General features: G+C 37.9%; 1 protein-coding gene across 2 annotated transcripts in view; it reads left to right on the top strand.

The window, feature by feature from the left end:
- Positions 1-17,899, top strand: part of PLCB1 (phospholipase C beta 1) — a 699,301-nt gene that overhangs the window by 677,473 nt on the left and 3,929 nt on the right. The window lies entirely within an intron of this gene.

The raw sequence follows: 17,899 nt of genomic DNA on the forward strand, positions 1-17,899 counted from the left end.
TAATTTTAAATACAGATCATGTCTACAGTGCAGCAATTAATGGATAGCCTAAAGACTTATTATTTCAAACTAATTGATATGTAGGAGAAGTTTAAATAACTTAACAGGAGGGGGAAATTTTAAATGATGTGTGCATGGTGAAATTTTGAATTTCTGTCTGTTTTGGAAGTAGCAAAAACATCTGATTAAGTAGGGGATGTGACTGAAATGTAGAATTGATCTGGAAATCTTTCCCTATTGACATTCTTGAGCTTGTGATTAGAAGAGAGAAAGATTCAAACATTTCAGAAAAGGGGGATGTGGGGGTCAGGTCCTCCCCCCAACCCAGCCCCACCAATTCTAGGGGATTGTCTTATAAGAGAAATGAAGGCCAGGGTATATTTTGAGTTGTGCTTTTAGGTAAGCAATAAGTAATGGGAAAACTATGCCAGTTTTCCATTGTAACTCTGTGGCCAAATCTTCTTGATTTAAACTTGAGAGGGAAGTCTGTAAAAGCCAAGTTCACCCAGCTGCAACAGAACTTACTCCAAATCACCAGTGCTTCCCCACACAGGATTGCCTCCAACTTCTAAGAAATGTAACAAATATGCTGCAATTAATGACAGTACTGGCAAAACAGAACAAAGCAAAACAACCCACTTTTCTAATTTCCTCATTCTTCATTCCAGCAAGTTTAATAGGAAAGTTCAGAAAATTTATCTGAAGAAAGAATATTCTTTAAATGAAACAAAGCAGGAACATTTTAAGAAGCAATTGAGACCTACGATGCTAGATTATGTTGGCAACATTTTCAAGAACAGAAGTTGGCGTTTGTAAGGAAACGAAATTCATACCAAGAATAAACCATAGAGGAAAAAAAATCAACCTACTTTTGAAATGTTCTTTTTCACACTGCATTCGTGTCATGAAAATATCTGAATGACTTTGGCCAAGTCACTTAAACTTCATGGTCTTTGGCCTTTTCAAATATAAAATTGCCACATGGGTTGGTGACTTTTCAGGACCCTTCAGTTCTAACTGCCTACTTCATTTTAGGTAGCTCTACCTACTTTTTAATAGATATTATATCAGGTGTACAGAATTGTATAAATAATAATCTTTAGTCATGACACACCCTTCTCACTGGTTTGTACAAGACCATATTGGTCTATTTATAATATAATAAATACCCTTGAAATACTTACACAACACAAAAACTAAAACACTGTTTTTTTCCCCCCTCTGGTACCCCTGCTTCTTTTTCCCCAGCCTCAATCCTCCAAAGTAGTCATGGATCTGAATCTTGTATATATTTGTTGTATTTTTATATTTACATAGGTATAGATATACATACATGCATTATACACATAAATGTATGTATATGTATATACATATATATATACACATGTCTATCTACATCATATGCATATATTCCTATAACAGTTTTTTTGGTTTTGGTTTTTAATTTCATAAAATATGAGTTTAAAAGTATCATACTGAACAATGATAACATAGGTAAAAGTATCATAATGAAATATTGCTCTGTATATAATCTCTTGAGACCTATGTTTTTCACTAAAATATATGACTAACCCCAACAGCAATGAGCACATGTATTCACCAAAAGATGCCTACAAGAATGTGCACTGTTTGTAATAGCCCCAAACTGGAATCAGCCTGATGTCTATCAAGTGTTACATGGATAAATAGAGCATAATATATTCACACCATTGAATATCATACAGCCATGAGAATGGACAATCCACAATGGTACACAACATAATGGACCCTTTCACAAACAAGACATGGTATGAAAGGATCTAGATACAAAATTACACACAATATTATTACATTCATAGGAAGCTAAAAGGGTGGCTACCTTGGGTTGGGGACAGGTTGAGGTGATTATAAGGTGGCAAAAGGGGGACTTCTCGAGTTCTGGTCATGGTCTCTTTCCTGATCTGGTTGCTGGTTAAATGGGTGTGCTCAATTTGTGAAAGAAAAAACACAAATCCGTACACTTATTGCATCAGCTGTTGTTGCATAACAAATACCACTCCAAACTCAGTGCCTGAAATAATAAGCATTTAGTATTAGTCACAAGTTGGGGAGCTGAGACTCTTCTGGTCTTGCTTGGTCCCCCTCATGTGTCAGCTGAACTCTGCTGATCTTGGCTGGACCCTCTTTCATGGTTGGGGGTCAACTGGCTCTAGGCTGGTCTAGGATGGCCTCAGCAAGATCAGGTCTCTTCACCTTGTCTCTCATCTGCCAACAGGCAAGCCCAGGTTTATTCACATGCTGGTGGCAGGGTTCAAAGAGCAAGAGTGGAAGCACAGGAGGCTTTTTGAGAAATAGATCTAGGGCAGTGTCACCTTTGTCATAGTCTCTTGACAAAAAAAGTCACAAGTGAGGAGTGAATAGGTGTGTCCTTTTAAAATATCAATCTACCACACTTGTGATATAATGCACTTTTAACTATGCATACTAATAAAAATTTTTAATAAAATTAATTATATCTATATACAGTTTATCTATATTGTTGGATGCAACTCTAGTTTGTTTTGACTTCTAACATTTTACACCATGAATATATTACAATTTATTTATCCACTCCTTTTGGTGGGCATTTTAGGGATTTTCAGTTTATTGCTGTGATATGTGGATCTGCTACAAACATTCTTGCACACGTCGCCTAATACAGAAATTCTGTTCAAGAGATTTTCTTGACTGTATACCAAAGTGTGGATTTGCTCTGTCATAAGGAATATGGATCTTCAGTTTTACAAGAAGATGCTAAATTGTTTTCCAAAGTAACTCTACCACTTTATACTTCCCTAAGAGACCCTTTGATCCAGACACTTGCCAACAATCAATATTCAAGTCAGACTTCTTAAGAGTTCCCAATAAAATGGGAATAAAATAACATCTCATTGTGGCCTTTGCCTTTCTCTGATGAGTGAAAAGAATGATAATCCTTTCATTTCTATTTCTTTGTTGTGTCTCTGGTTTTGGCCACACATGTTTCTTAAGTAAAATGCCTATTTGTATCTTTTGTTCATTGAAAAAAATAGGTTATTTTTTTCTTATTTCTTTATAGAAATGTTTTTGTATATTCTCGATACTACATTTTTGTTAGATGTGTGTGTTGTGAACATCTTTGCCAGGTTCATACCTGTTTCTTACTTTGTTGGAGGTATCATATGATTCACAGATTTCTTAATTTTAAGTGTTAAAATTTGAGTAGCAGTGCTTTATAAAGTGACTTTATCCCACACAACTGAGTCGGAGAACTTTTCCTTCTAGAGATGGCATTCTGGCTATCTTTGGAAACCCTTTTGAATTTTTACCTCACACTTCTATTAATTCAAGAACCTGTTGGGCTTTTTTAAAATCTCTCTGGACATTTTCAGGATCCCTTCCTAATTCTGAGGCATTGGTCAGATATTTCTTTTTTTTTATGCATTTTTTTTTCAGTCGACACACACACACACACATATATATATTTTTTTAATTAATTAATTAATTTATTTTATTTTTGGCTGTGTTGGGTCTTTGCTTCTGTGCGAGGGCTTTCTCTAGTTGCAGCGAGCGGGGGCCTCTCTTCATCATGATGTGTGGGCCTCTCACTGTCGTGGCCTCTCTTGTTGTGGAGCACAGGCTCCAGATGCACAGGCTTAGTAGTTGTGGCTCATGGGCCCAGTTGCTCCACGGCATGTGGGATCTTCCCACACCAGGGCTCGAACCAGTGTCCCCTGTATTGGCAGGCAGATTCTCAACCACTGCACCACCAGAGAAGCCAAGTCAGATATTTCTTGTTGAAGTCTTTTTTTTTTTTCAGTGTAGACTCTAAGTCTATTAGACCATGTCATATATTTTCAAAGGTATAGACTATCCAACTGAATAAATGTCTACTTGGATGTGGTAAGACCTGGATAACACAGTGGGAGTAGGAGAGGGAAGAAAAAAAGAACATAATATCCTCTTCTCCATTCTACCTACCATGACAATGTGTATCAATTTTGCCTTTGTTCTTCCACTATTCTATATAAAAGCATCTACCAACTTTCTGCTTTAGTGAATCATTGAGGGAATACAAATATATGGCTTCTTATTAATGCTTGATAGAAAAAGAGGTTATTGTAAGTAGAAACTGTGGTGTAAGAATAATTAAGTTTGAATTCTGACTTCATTATTTACCAGCTGTGTGACATAGCCACTAAATGATAGTAGTATTTACCTCATAGAATAATGTAAGAATTCAAAGAGGCAATCCATGCATATAATTCATGCCAGTCACTTAACCTAGTGCCCAGCATATAATAAATGCTTAATAAATATTCATAGTAATAGTCATTGTTATTTGACAACTATGACAGATAAATTACTAAAAGCCTAGTGGAAGAAAACCTTTGTGCTTAAGACACTGGTGATTAGTTCATTTTCATGTTTGGTAATTGGAGGCTTTGATTTCATGGATTAACTCAGATGCAAGTCTCCGCACAGTGATTTACAGTTCCCAAATCAATAATACGTACTGATTTGGCAATTCATCTTGTATGACTAGCTCATGTTATTGTGTAACTTTACCTTGGCTCACCAATTATATTTTAAGTTTTTAACCCTTAAGAGACAACTGTTAAACACCATTCAGGATTCCCCAAGCCAACCACCACAGAGCCAGCCATTTACATTAGTAAGTGCTCAATAAATATTCATTAGTCAATTCAATGATTAACTGTAGCAATTCATACACCTCCACAGGGACTTAAGTGGGTAAAGCAGGAAAAACATCTGAAGGCTGTTATCTTCAAGAAATTAGTATATTATCAGTGTGCTTCCATTTGTTTCTTGAACATAATTTTCCTGATGTCTTAAGAGAACTCACAGGAAGAACTCCTATACTAATAGAATAACCATTCATTAGTTTTCAAGTTCAATGAGAAACTAAATAACTCCAACCAGTTGCTTGGCTTTCAACTCATCATTTTGACCTCATAGTAGACATAACTTTCTCAGAAGAGTCCATACCATCATGGTGGCCACGACAGACGCATTTGCAATTTTATTCTGTTACGTGTTTTCCAAAAAAGTTGGTTACAGATTTATTAAGTAAATATTAGACATAAAAATAAATATTTTAGGGGAGTAGGATAAGAAAGTGAATGGGGGGAGGGATAGATTGAGGGTTTGGGATTGACATGTACACACAGCTATACTTAAAATAGATAACCAGCAAAGACCTACTGCATAGCACAGGGAACTCTGCTCAATATTCTGTAATAAGCTAAATGGGAAGAGAATTTGAAAAAGAATAGATATATGTATAACTGAATCACTTCGCTGTATACCTGAAACTAACACAACATTGTTAATCAACTATACTCCAATATAAAATACATTTTTAAAAAAGAGTGAATAGAAATTTATGTCTGAGTAAAGGTGAAAGAAAGCCAAATCACCAATTCTATTTCTGATTATATTTTAATCCAAAAGACCATATTTTAAATCAGGTTCCATGTCTTGATTAGTGGTATTTCTCCTTGAAAATGTTGATTGCATTTGGCTCCCAAGTCTGAACTGCTAACATACTTGCATAAAGCAAACAAGTTTAGTTTGTATGTTTGTATTAATGACATATGATCAAGGCACAGGAACTCTTAGTAAAGAATTATGCACTTACTATGTTTGTTTGAAATATAAACAAAGGATAATTTATTACTTGGTGAGGTGGGTCATTTTCTTTGAGACAGAGCATTTGGTTAGAAGGCAAGCTAAAGAGAAAAACGTATCAACTTGATTTATTAGAAAAACATTGAAAATAAACATTTTAACAGATATTTCTTTTAAAGCAGAAAGCTTTTCCTTTAAACATACATTATATCTCTGGAATTGTTACTCAATTATTATTTAATGCAAAGGCTATTTTCTTAGAGGTATCATTATATTTCTGCTACTAAATTCAGTACAGTAACATATTTCCTCTTGCAAAATACATTTGATCTTCTTTTGATGGGATAAACTGTTTCTGAATATGCTCAGTACATCATACATTATTTATTCATCTCAATGTTCAGCATAATTTTTCTTGACAGTCTTTCTCTCACTTGAAATGTTATGTAACAAAAACACCAAAACCAATTGGCATTTGAGTTTATCCCTCTGTTCCATATGCTGCTGAATGAAGAGGGAAATAAACACACATAATCACTCTGCTGGGCACATTTCAGACACAGCCTATCTTTTCTCCTGTACATCAATGTCTCTTCTCCACAGAAATAATTTCACAGCAGTTTTAGATTCATGCTACATTATATATGACCACTGAGGTTACAATCTATATAGCAGAGACCCAAAGATATCCAAATTCACATTTACTTGGATTGCTGCTTGAACTTAATGTGCTTCAAGGCCAAATAGATCTGTGTAGATTCAGAAAGGAATGACTGTTCTTCAACTTAAATCTAGGCATTGGACAATTTATGGTAGATCTTTAGCTCAAGTAATTTATAAGCAAGTCAAATAATATCAACCTGCATTATATGTCAGGGCACATCAATCCCAAAATTATAAGTAAATCCCTGTAATTTTTACACCTAATGCATGCCAGCTAATAAATTCAAAAACTAAGTGAATGTCTTAGTTTGCGTGCCCACAAAGGCAAACTCTCAGACAAGGATTTGAGTACACGAATTGATTCTGAGAAGTGATCCAAGGAAACTAGTAGAGGGTAAGGAAGGGAGGCAGGAAAGGGAAGGCAGCAGTAAAAAAGTGTGTTTGTTATCAAGCAAGTTACAACCATGGGCAACTGGTGCTCAACCCTATTGGGAGACTATGTAGAAGATGCACCTTAGAGTTATTCCATCTAAAGGGTAAGGGAGCTAGAGTATATGCTTATGCCAACTACTGGGCTGCACTTCCAGGCAGCTGTGCTCTCTACTAGAGAAAGCAGGCAGTTGGAAACAGGACAGTCTACATTGTAATGGTTAGTCTAAAGGCTCTAGGCTGGACAATGACTGTCACTGCTATAGTTACTTCTGAATTGAATGAGAAACCTCCCCGCCACCCAAGATTATATTGTTACAGCCTCAATAATCCAGATTTCAATGTCATTGAATCCAGTACTTTCCATCTGATATATGTACCTTGACAATAGTCATATCTGTTTAGGTTTACAAAATACTTTCCAAATCTGAGGCTAAATTTTTAGCAAGACTTAATCACTAAATATACAAATGGTTCCCAAGAATCTACGTATATAAGACTCTCCTGTAAAGCTACTTTAATTTCTAAATCAGTAGTTCTCAAACTTTGGGATGTAACAGAATCAGCCAGATGGTTTAACAATACACAGATCACTAAGCCCCCACACCCAGAGTTCTAATTCAATAAGTTTGGCATGGGCCTGATAACTTGCATGTCTAATAAGATCCCAGGTGATGCTAATGCTCTATGTAACTTCACCCACTTCACTTGCCCCAGGCCTAATCATTTTTGTTTTACCACTATTACCAAAAGGATACTATACATTTTAGAGAAAGGAAATTTTTAGGAAGCCTTGAAATACACTTTCCAGATAACTGGAAGTGTTAAGCAGAGGAAGTTTTTTCCACCTCGAAGAAGTCAAGGTTGTAATCTTCTATCCACAGTTGAAAATTCTATAATATTTACTTGACTGACATGTATAGAAAGATGGTCATTCATAGGTAAGGATTAGATTGATAGGTTTTCTGAGTGGGATTTCATTTAACACTATGAAAAATTATGCATTTAATAATGTTTTTATTATTGCTTGGTCACTGATCTGTGGAGTATTTCCAACTTTTACAGTGTTTTATTTTACTTAGCCTACAATTAGACAAAATAGTCATGTTTTAAAAAGATAATTTAGAGTTCTTATGTTGTTACTTTTTCAGTTATTTTAGAATGTAATTGGATTTGCCACAGAGAGTAAGAGGGAAAGGATATGGGTGAGCCTTTGATAAATTTAAGTGGCAGTCACCTGAACAAGTGTGCAAAGGGACAGGAATTTAATGACGTCCAGTACTTCTGGTCTTAGGTAATTCCTACTCTGGGATACCAAGGAGAGATGTTCACTTCCTCCTCTGTGCTACTGCTGTATATTGCTTATCACTTTATCATGGTATTTATCTCAGCATATCACATTATTATTTTATGTTTCACATCTCCCACTGGCCTGGGGACTCCTTGAAACCAGGGCTGTGTCTCATTCATGTCTCTATGTCTAGCATTAGTCACAATGCCCAGTACACAGAAGGGCACTCAGTAAATTTTGGATAAATGAATGAATAAATCAAATAATTCATGAGGGAGTAAAGGCAAAAAAGTGAGTAAATGTAGAGAATGAACCATGAATTGATGGCATTTGCCATCCACCCCAGTATTGCAAGTATTGGGACATGTTCCCTAATTTGGGGTTAGGATGGCTTTCTGGCCAACAAAGTCACCTGAGAACTAGAACAGGTTTGGTAGAACCTAGTAGACTTTTCTGTCACCAGTAGCTTTTCCTAAAGTCATTTATCACTGTGTAAGTAAGGATGCCTATGACCCATTAGAAGGGATTTCAATCCCCTAGATTGGGTGATTTGAAGAAGTCACCCAGGTATTTAGAAGCAGCCTTGGGCTTATCCACACCAGGTGATGGTCAGCTGATGGCAAGTTGGAAGCAGAAATTAAGATTTAGCTGACTAGTTCAGCTTTGTTCTCTAAGCAGAAGAAAAAGGAATAATGTCTTAAAATTGATTTGCAATATTACTTAATTGAAGTCTCCCATTTCTGTCCTTATAAGAATAGCTTCATGATAGCCGTAGACTATATATTGTGTTGGCCAAAAGGCTCTTTCGTGTTTTTCCATAAGATGTATGGAAAACCTGAACGAGCTTTTTGGCCAACCCAATACATTTTAATCCAGTGATAACAATGGAAGAAAATGGAGATTTTTTTCACCCAACACTTTTCTTGTAGAAGAGAAATAAAGATTGATGGAAAATTATAATGCCCCTGGGATTCATAACACTAGCTCTTTCTTATAGCTATAAAGTACTCGAGATTTATTATTAGGATTATTCTCTAATTTTACTTTAAATCCAGAATAGCCAAATATGCCCAAGCAACCTTAAGAGACCATCTTTATGGCATAAAATTGCCTAATAAAGATGAATCACAAATTGGAGAAACACTTGTCATAACTACACATATTCCCTTAATCTTAACATAAACCATGCAACACAAATTATATATGTAAGAATGTATTGGTTAGCATAACACTGGCTGCTATAACAAACAGCACCAAAATACAATAGAATTCTATTTCATTTTTCATATAACAGTCCATTGTGGATGTTTCTAGTTGGTAGACAGCATGCTTCCACATGGTAATTTAGAGAAACATATTTTTTTCATAATGTGGCTCCATCATCCTCTAGGACTTTGCTGGAAAAGGGAAAGAGACAGTAGAGATGCCCCCATATGCCTTTTAACAAGCTGGCACTGACATTTCATTGGCAAGAACTGGTCAAGTGCCCCGCTAGGTGCAAAGATAGTTAGGGGGCTTGTAAACATTGTTCTTGTCTAGGCAGCTGCCACCCAGGAATAGCAGACACTATGAAAGGGTGAATGTAAATGCGGGGGATAACTTGTCATCTTTTACCATGTAGACCAAGATAATGGAATTCAAATCTACTATAGCTAGAATTACTCTGAATTGACTGCCACTTATATAAGACCCCAAAGATAAGTCAGCAGAGTAACCATTTTATGTTCCAAATCACCTCTGCAGACCTCATGAAAAAAAGAGATCCATCAGAGAAAGGATTTGGCCTTAAAGACTTAAAAAAGAGCATTTCTATAAAACACCTTGTAATTGGGTTTATCAGGTTCCCCATTCCAAATCCTGTGGGTTTAACAGTTACATCACCAAATTTTGATAAAGGAGGAAATAGGAAAATAGGCATCTCAAATTATTTAGCAAGTCCCTTCCAGAGGAGCTGCTTAGAATAGGGTCAAAAGCTTATTCCAGGTATAAGTGTCTTTTTCTTCCCAGTGAGGAGCGCCTTGCCACAGATTCAGAACACCAGTGCGATGTGGTTATGTCTCCACTCATGCAGCAAAGAGGATGGCAGCCAATCCCTGAGCTGGGAGGACTCGGCAGACTTCTGGGTAGTTGCCTATCACGTCCAAAGACATACTTATAGAATATATTACCCAGATACTCTGGAAGTTGCAAATTGACCTGCAAGGTGGCTTTTTTTTTTTTAATTTCTAATTTAGGTGCTAACACTGACAAACCAGAAGATTTAACATGAAAATCCATATTGCTAGCTTCCTTTGAAAAATCAGATGAAGCAACCTTGGGCAGGTATATGGCAGCAATCTAGTTGGCAATTTTGGGTGGCTCCTCTTTGTAACCAAGGGCCCAAGGACCACCCTCTGCAATCGCACAGTTCTTGCCTGGCCCCAATCTCTCATTTACCTTTCTACCTGGCCCCATTTCAGTTTTCTGTTTCTGAGAAAATTCATTAGAGTTGCCAAGTTGACCTGATATGGATAATTCAGGAGTAAAAACCAGACTGCTCCAAACCCCTCCAAGGCCAAGAGATCAAATGTCTAGTTTCCCCTCAGATTGAGTTGTAAACGGTCAACCTAAAACCACAGTAATTTAAGCAGAAGACGTAAACATCATGTTTAGGAGTGACCATCTAATTAGAAAATACTTGCTCCCTAAACATCAAAATCAATTATCCTTATAAAACCTGAGTATGGCTAACCACTCTTGAAATGCACATTTACAAAAAGAAAAAGAAAAACCAAAACTAATTTTAGGTGATTGGGAGAAGAGCATTCTCTAGGGATGTGGCTGAGTTCATTCTAGGACACAACACAGCCTGTCTCTTGCTTTTTAAATGCACAGGCTTTAAATCAAGAGGGAGAGCAGTTTTGGCTGGGGCTCAAGTGTGGGTAATTAAGAATTAAAAGCAGTTAAGACAGGTGTGTGCAGGTGAGGACACTGATCTGAAGGGAGGCCCACATCAGGGCAGGACCTCCTTGAGAATAAGTCTTGGGAGGCCACACTGGCAGGTTTGAAGGGCTCCCAGCACAAGACTTTCCTAGGAGGACATTTCCCTGGGACTCCCACTTCTCTGAGATGATTGCAGCACCATCTGCACTATAAACATTTGTTTCTAATGTGACTCAGCATAGGAACTGAAATCATAATGTAAGTTCAATTCCTCCCTGCTGGTGGTATTCCACTTGATGGAGAAAAAATACACACTTCATCTAAAAATAATTAGCCCTTGCATGGCTTTTATTTCCATTGACTTGAGGCTTTTCATTGATTCTTTTAGGGTTTCTGTGGTTGAGAGAATGGGATTCTTCTGGTATTGCCTTCTTAGCCTCTGTCCAGTGCACATAAATCACACTTTACTGTCATGCCCTTGCTTCTGATGGAGCAGCTAAATCAGGAGCCACAAACTGAAGACTAAACTGAGCTTTTCATTTGACTCTTGGTACTTGTTAACATTTTTGAATTTGAGTGTGTTTTTTTTTTTTTTTTTGCGGTACGTGGGCCTCTCACTGTTGTGGCCTCTCCCATTGTGGAACACAGGCTCCGGACGTGCAGGCTCAGCGGCCATGGCTCACGGGCCCAGCCGCTCCATAGCATGTAGGATCTTCCCAGACTGGGGCACGAACCTGTGTCCCCTGCATTGGCAGGCGGACTCTCAACCACTGCGCCACCAGGGAAGCCTGAATTTGAGTGTTTTAAACATGAAATACAATTCCAGTTGGCCACAGGTGTTGGTACTCCTCTACTGCCTTATACCAAACCTACTTCACAGATTTATGTTGTTTCTTGGTCCCCATGGATATTTGAATTTAGAGATTTTGAAATTAATATTCCTGTATTAAATTTATTCATGCATGAAAAGTCTTAAGAACAGTGCATGCCATACAGTAAACACACAGTAAATTGCAATTACTACTTTCATTGTATTACCATCATTATTTTTGTGGTTCTATATTTCATTGCAATTTGCTACCAATATTTACTAGATTGGTTCTATCCCAAGAGATCTTTCTTTTTCCTTTAAACTGGATTTTTTTAATTCCAATTTTCCATTTGCTTATCCTTTCTTGGAGTATCCAACTCTTTACAGAAATAGTCTGATTAAATTAGACTGCACTTAATGGCAAACAGGAAAACAGCCAGCTGACCAAGTAAACAGGTCCTAAACTGAAGAATTACATAGGGGGAGTGAACAGCCAGTGTCTTCCAAGCATGACAGACACAAACAGAAAAGCCCAGTGAAGGCTTAGAAATAGACCAGGTTAACTGCAGCTGGATTAGAGCCCCTTTTGTTTTCCAAGAGACTGAATAGGCGCACCTTGTTTTACTGCACTTCACTTTATTGCACTTTGCAGATACAGCTTTTTTTTTTTTAACAAATTGAGGGTTTTTGGCAGCCCCGTGTCAAGCAAGTCTATCAGCACCATTTTTCCAAGAGCATTTGCTCACTTCTTGTTTCTATGTCACATTTTGGTAATTCTCACAATATTTCAAACCCTCCACCAGCAAAGAGATTACAACTCACTGAAGGCTCAGAAGATTGCTAGTAATTTTAGCAATAACATATTTTTAATTAAGTTATATACATTGTTTTTTTAGACATAATGCTATTGCACATTTAGTAGACTATAGTATTGTATAAACATAACTTTTATATGCACTGGGAAACAAAAAATTCATGTAACTTTCATTATTACAACATTCGCTTTATTGCGGTGGTCTGGAACTGAAACTACAGTATCTCTGAAGTATGCCTGTACTCTATTATTAACAGGGCATGTCAGTAAGACCCTATGCCATGGAACCCCTCCTCAGCATCACTTTTCATTAACAGACACTACCCAGTTATTTGTGACAGCAACTTTAATATCCTAGACACATAAGGAAAATACATTGAAGTTATTTGTTATTCTTCTATCAACACACAGAATATCAGGTTATTAAGGTTTTCACAAATCCTGTTTTTACAGAGGGAAAGGGTTGTCCTGGAATGGTGGGAATGGAGCCTGGATTAGGAGGCAAGAGTTTGGTGTTCAGATCTTGATTCTGCACTAAACCACCTGGGTGGTAGGCTTCAGTTTCCTTATTTAAAAAATAATGGTTAATAATGTGCAGAATGTGTATTCACTCAAGTATCTTAGCTTCCTTAGTCCAGAGCACAGGTCTTCAAAGATTTCGACCATCTTTTGGTAGTTGAAGTACAATAGCAACTTTCAGTTTGACAAGGTGTCTCTGGACCATGATTAATCATTTTGGTAGAATCAAAATTGTTTTTCTCTTTCATATTCATTTTTATTCCCAGATATGATAGTCCTCTGTTGAGTCTTCCTACAGAAAGCACCAAACTAAAAATAGAGAAGTCCTAGTGTTACTACACCCAACTTGGATCCACTTGTTCGCTGCACAGCAAAGCCAATCTACTGACACTGGGTTGTAGTGAAGGAAAGTACAGCATTTATTTGCAGGGTGCCAAGCAAGGAGAATGAGCAGCTCATGCTCAAAAGACCCGAAGTTCCCAATGGCTTTCAGGGAAGGGTTTTTAAAGGCAATATTTGAGGTGAGGGCTGCAGAGTGCATGACTTTCTTCTGATTAGTTGGTGTTGAGGTAACAGGGTGGTGTCTCAGAATCTTAATCATCAGCCTTCTGGTTCCAACCAGTTTGGGGTCTATGTGCTTGTGGTCAGCATGTAGGACTCTGTTTTATCACTGACTATTGTTTAAGCTGTCATTACTTCTCTTGCTTAACTGTTTTTCCTTTGTTTCTGCATTCCTTCACTTCACTAATTAGTAACTGCTTCTGCCTGCTCTTTGAAACTCAGGGAAGGCCTAGGAGACTAAAAGCCTTTTTCTTCAAGCAAGAAACAGGGGACATAGAGGAGCTTTTGTACCCAGGAGGGTCCTGCAGGGTTCTGCTCAGTTTCAATCTCCCCTTTTCTTTGATACTCCTCAATCTTAAGGGGAACCAGGGTGGGGTAAGAAAGGGAATAAAGTTTTGGATAGAGAGGTTAGTCATAAACTTGGCAGGGGAACTCTGTTTTAGGGGGACTTGATTTCACTAGACCTTAATAGCAGGCATCTATAAGGAGAGAATACTCCAGCTCTAACACAAAACTTTCAAGGTCTAGAATGCACATGTTAGCTGGGATGAAGTGGCTTAGCAAGTAGCATAATTTTTGCCTTATGTTTTAGTATATAGTCAGCCCTCCATATCCATGGGTTCCATATCTATGGATTCAACCAACCTCAGATTGAAAATCTTTGAAAAAAATTTCAGCAAGTCACAGAAAGCAACACTTGAATTTACTACATGCCAGCAACTATTTACTTAGCATTTACATTGAATTTACAACTATTTACATAGCACTGACATTGTATTAAGTATTATAAATAATCTAGAGGTGATTTAATGGGAGGATGCTCATACGTTATATGCACCATTTCATATAAGGGACTTGAGCATCCTCAGATTTTGGTGAGGCCTTCACCACAGAATTTCATGAACATTTTTGAGAGAAATTATGGGAGTCATGCGGGAAATGCTACAATAATACTGCATAAAAACACAAAACTTCTCTGACAATAATAAATATTTATATAGTTCACGACTTTACAGAGTTCAGCTGATCTGGGCTGAGCATAGCTGATCTTAGTTGAGCTCTAGACTCCTAATAGATGGAGCTTTTTAGAAACAGAGCCAGATCTTGCCCTGTATAATTTTCATATTTTCTTATAATAAACAGGTATTCCATTGATAAGAAGAAAAAAATAAAGAGAAAAGCTCTAAGTTGAAATTCAAGTAAATGCACATTTGTAATGCATTCATTAATAAAGACTTTTTTTTAAAAGAGTGAAATATATGGCATTTAATATACATTTAATTTAGTTTATAAATTAATCATATTAATTTATTAAACTAGTTTAGAGTATAATAAAATCTACTACTAATCCATGATAAAAGGAAGAATCTACCAAAGTTATAATTTAGCCACAACTGGGTCAATTTTTAAATTAAAAAAATATAAAATTAGATTATTATTATTATTGTGATATTGCGATTGTGATTTATAATAAGGAATATACATTTGGTCTTCATCCCAGTTCCTGGCACAGAGCTCCTGAAACCCTTGAATTTCCTAAGTGTTAAGAGCAATAAAGATGTCTTTTGTTATGTTAATGAGGTGACTTTGGGGAAGCACCTAAGGATGGGGTTGGTTGTCAGGGGACCTAAGCTAATGATTGGAGGGTTGAAACTTTCACATCCATCCTCCTGACCTCCTCCGGGGAGAGGGCAGGGGCTGCAAATTGAGTTCACTGGCCAGTGGCCAACCAGTTACATCAGTCATGACTACATAGAAAGCCTACACAAAACCCCAAAAGGACAGGGTTCAGAGCTCTTCCACATTGGTGAACACATGGAGACTGGGGAGAGGGGTCCACCTGGAGAGGGCATGGAAGCTCTGTGCCCTTTCCTCATACCTTGACCTGTACATCTGGCTGTTCCTGAGTTGTGTCCTTTTACAATAAACCAGTGAGGTGCAGTGGTTGAGAATCTGCCTGCCAGTGCAAGGTACATGGGTTCAAGCCCTGGTCTGGGAAGATCCCACATGCCACGGAGCAACTAGGCCCGTGAGCCACAACTACTGAACTTGAGGAGCAACTGGGCCCGTGAGCCACAACTACTGAGTCTGCGCATCTGGAGCCTGTGCTCTGCAACAAGAGAGGCCAGGACAGTAAGAGGTCCATGCACTGCGATGAAGAGTGGCCCCCACTTGCCGCAACTAGAGAAAGCCCACACACAGAAATGAAGACCCAACACAGCCAAAAAAAAAAATAATAATAAATTAATTAATTATAAGAAACCAATGATCTAGTAAGAAAATGTTTCTCTGAGTTCTGTGAGCAAGTCTACCAAAGTAATCCAAGTGAGAGGATCGTGGGAGCCTCCAAACTATAGCCAGTCAGGCAGAAGCACAGGTGACAACCTGGACTTGCAATTGGCCTCTAAAGTTGGGGGAGGGGTGAGGGGCAGTCTTGTAGGACTGAGCCCTTAACCTGGGGGATCTGACGCTATCTCCAGGTATATATAGTGTCAGAATCGAATTCAATTGTAGGACACTCAGCTGGTGTCACCGAGAATTGCTTGGTGGTGTGGGAAAAAATACCCCCATATCTGAACTGGGTGCAGAATCATAACTATTAAAATCAGATTATTAAAAATTACCAGAAAATGTTAGTTTAAGTGTTTATTTGGCATTTTCTCACATTTCATTTTTTTTTTCATAAGTTAAAAATGGAAACAGCCTATCGAGCACCATAGGGTCTTGTCCACCAATGACCTAAGAGAAATCGGTGTCTAGGTCAGGTGCAATATATCTACACTGAAGGTCCCCCAGTCTAACCTAAATGAAATCCGCTGTTTCTTAAACATATGGCCCCACGCTTTTCTCCCTTTCCCTACAGTTTTTGGAAACGAAACTTTAACTGCATGCTTTGCTGAACTAAAATTGAGGCAAATTCATGACGAGTTCTGAATGGTGGTAAATGGAAACTGTCAGACACCAGGCTGAGATTTCACTTATGCCAGAGTGTGTCAGTGTAAAAACCGCACCTGGGGAGAAACTGGCCATTGCCTTCTTATATCTGATGTTCCAGAGGGTTGTCCCCAGTGCTGAGGGTGGAGCTGTGTGTGAAGGTGCCTTTACCACATCATGGCAATGTGAATCTCAGGCCCTGTGGGTATCTCTCTCATAGAGTGTTTCCTTCTTGGTTTATTGGAATTCACATGCCAGCATGACATATTCATAAATACCCAATATTTGATATTTGGGGAGAATAGGGGACTTTCAATACTCAGGCCAAGCCATTTTTATCAGGCACTTTTTGATGTGGAAAAAATAAAAGCTCATTCAAACAGATCCACAATCTATTATTCGAGACTCTTGGGACCTCTTATTTTCCGAAATTCATATTTTTTCTGATTTTAGAAAAGGAATATGATGCATATACCATAAGCATTCTATCCCAAGGGCGCCCAGGTCACCCTCATAATCAAACAAATTAATATGTCTACAGTACCATGTATGGACATTCACAAGAAGTGGGATTAAATAAGGATTATTAATAGCATTATATCAAAGTCAATGATTTTGTTACAAATTTATAAAAAACTTCTCAATTTCAGAATTTTGGGGATCTTAGAATTGCAGATAAGGGATTATGGATCTCTATTAAGTTTGGCAAAGTTAATACATAGTACTTAATACATAATAATAAGGGATTACTGATCTGTACTAATTTTGGCAAAACTTCTCTGACATAGAAGTGAGAACAAAAAGGAATTGAACTAAAGGGGATATTCTCAAGCTGCTGGCACTGAAGAAAGGGGGGTCAGGACACTGCAGGGCAGATGACCTGAGGACTCTCTTCATCCCAGGTGGTTAGGGGTCAGACTGCACTGAAGCTGCAGATAGAGGACATACAGCCAGGATTGAGACCAAAAGTAGGATTGGGATCTCAGAGTAGAACCAAGACAGGAAGACCGTCAATGTGTCCAAAGTAGATCAGCCACATCGGCATCACCCGGGAGCTGCTGAGAAATGCAAGCTCTTGGGCGTTTAGGAAAAGCATTTATTCTCTCACGCCATTTCTAAGATTAAGCTCCCTGCTTCTCATTCAATAAGCAAAGAGAATTTTATTCAAAATCCTGGGTTTCATCTGGGCTCTGAGCGGCAGAGCATCCTAGCAGGCAGCACCCACCGCCCCTCACCCCACTTCTACCAGATGCCCAGCTTTGACTTGTTTTATGGCTGAGGCCAGCATAAGTCTGCATTTGAAGAA

Source organism: Mesoplodon bidens, assembly GCF_964165515.1.
Source record: "Mesoplodon bidens genome assembly, chromosome: 15".
In the NCBI taxonomy this organism is placed as follows: domain Eukaryota; kingdom Metazoa; phylum Chordata; class Mammalia; order Artiodactyla; family Ziphiidae; genus Mesoplodon; species Mesoplodon bidens.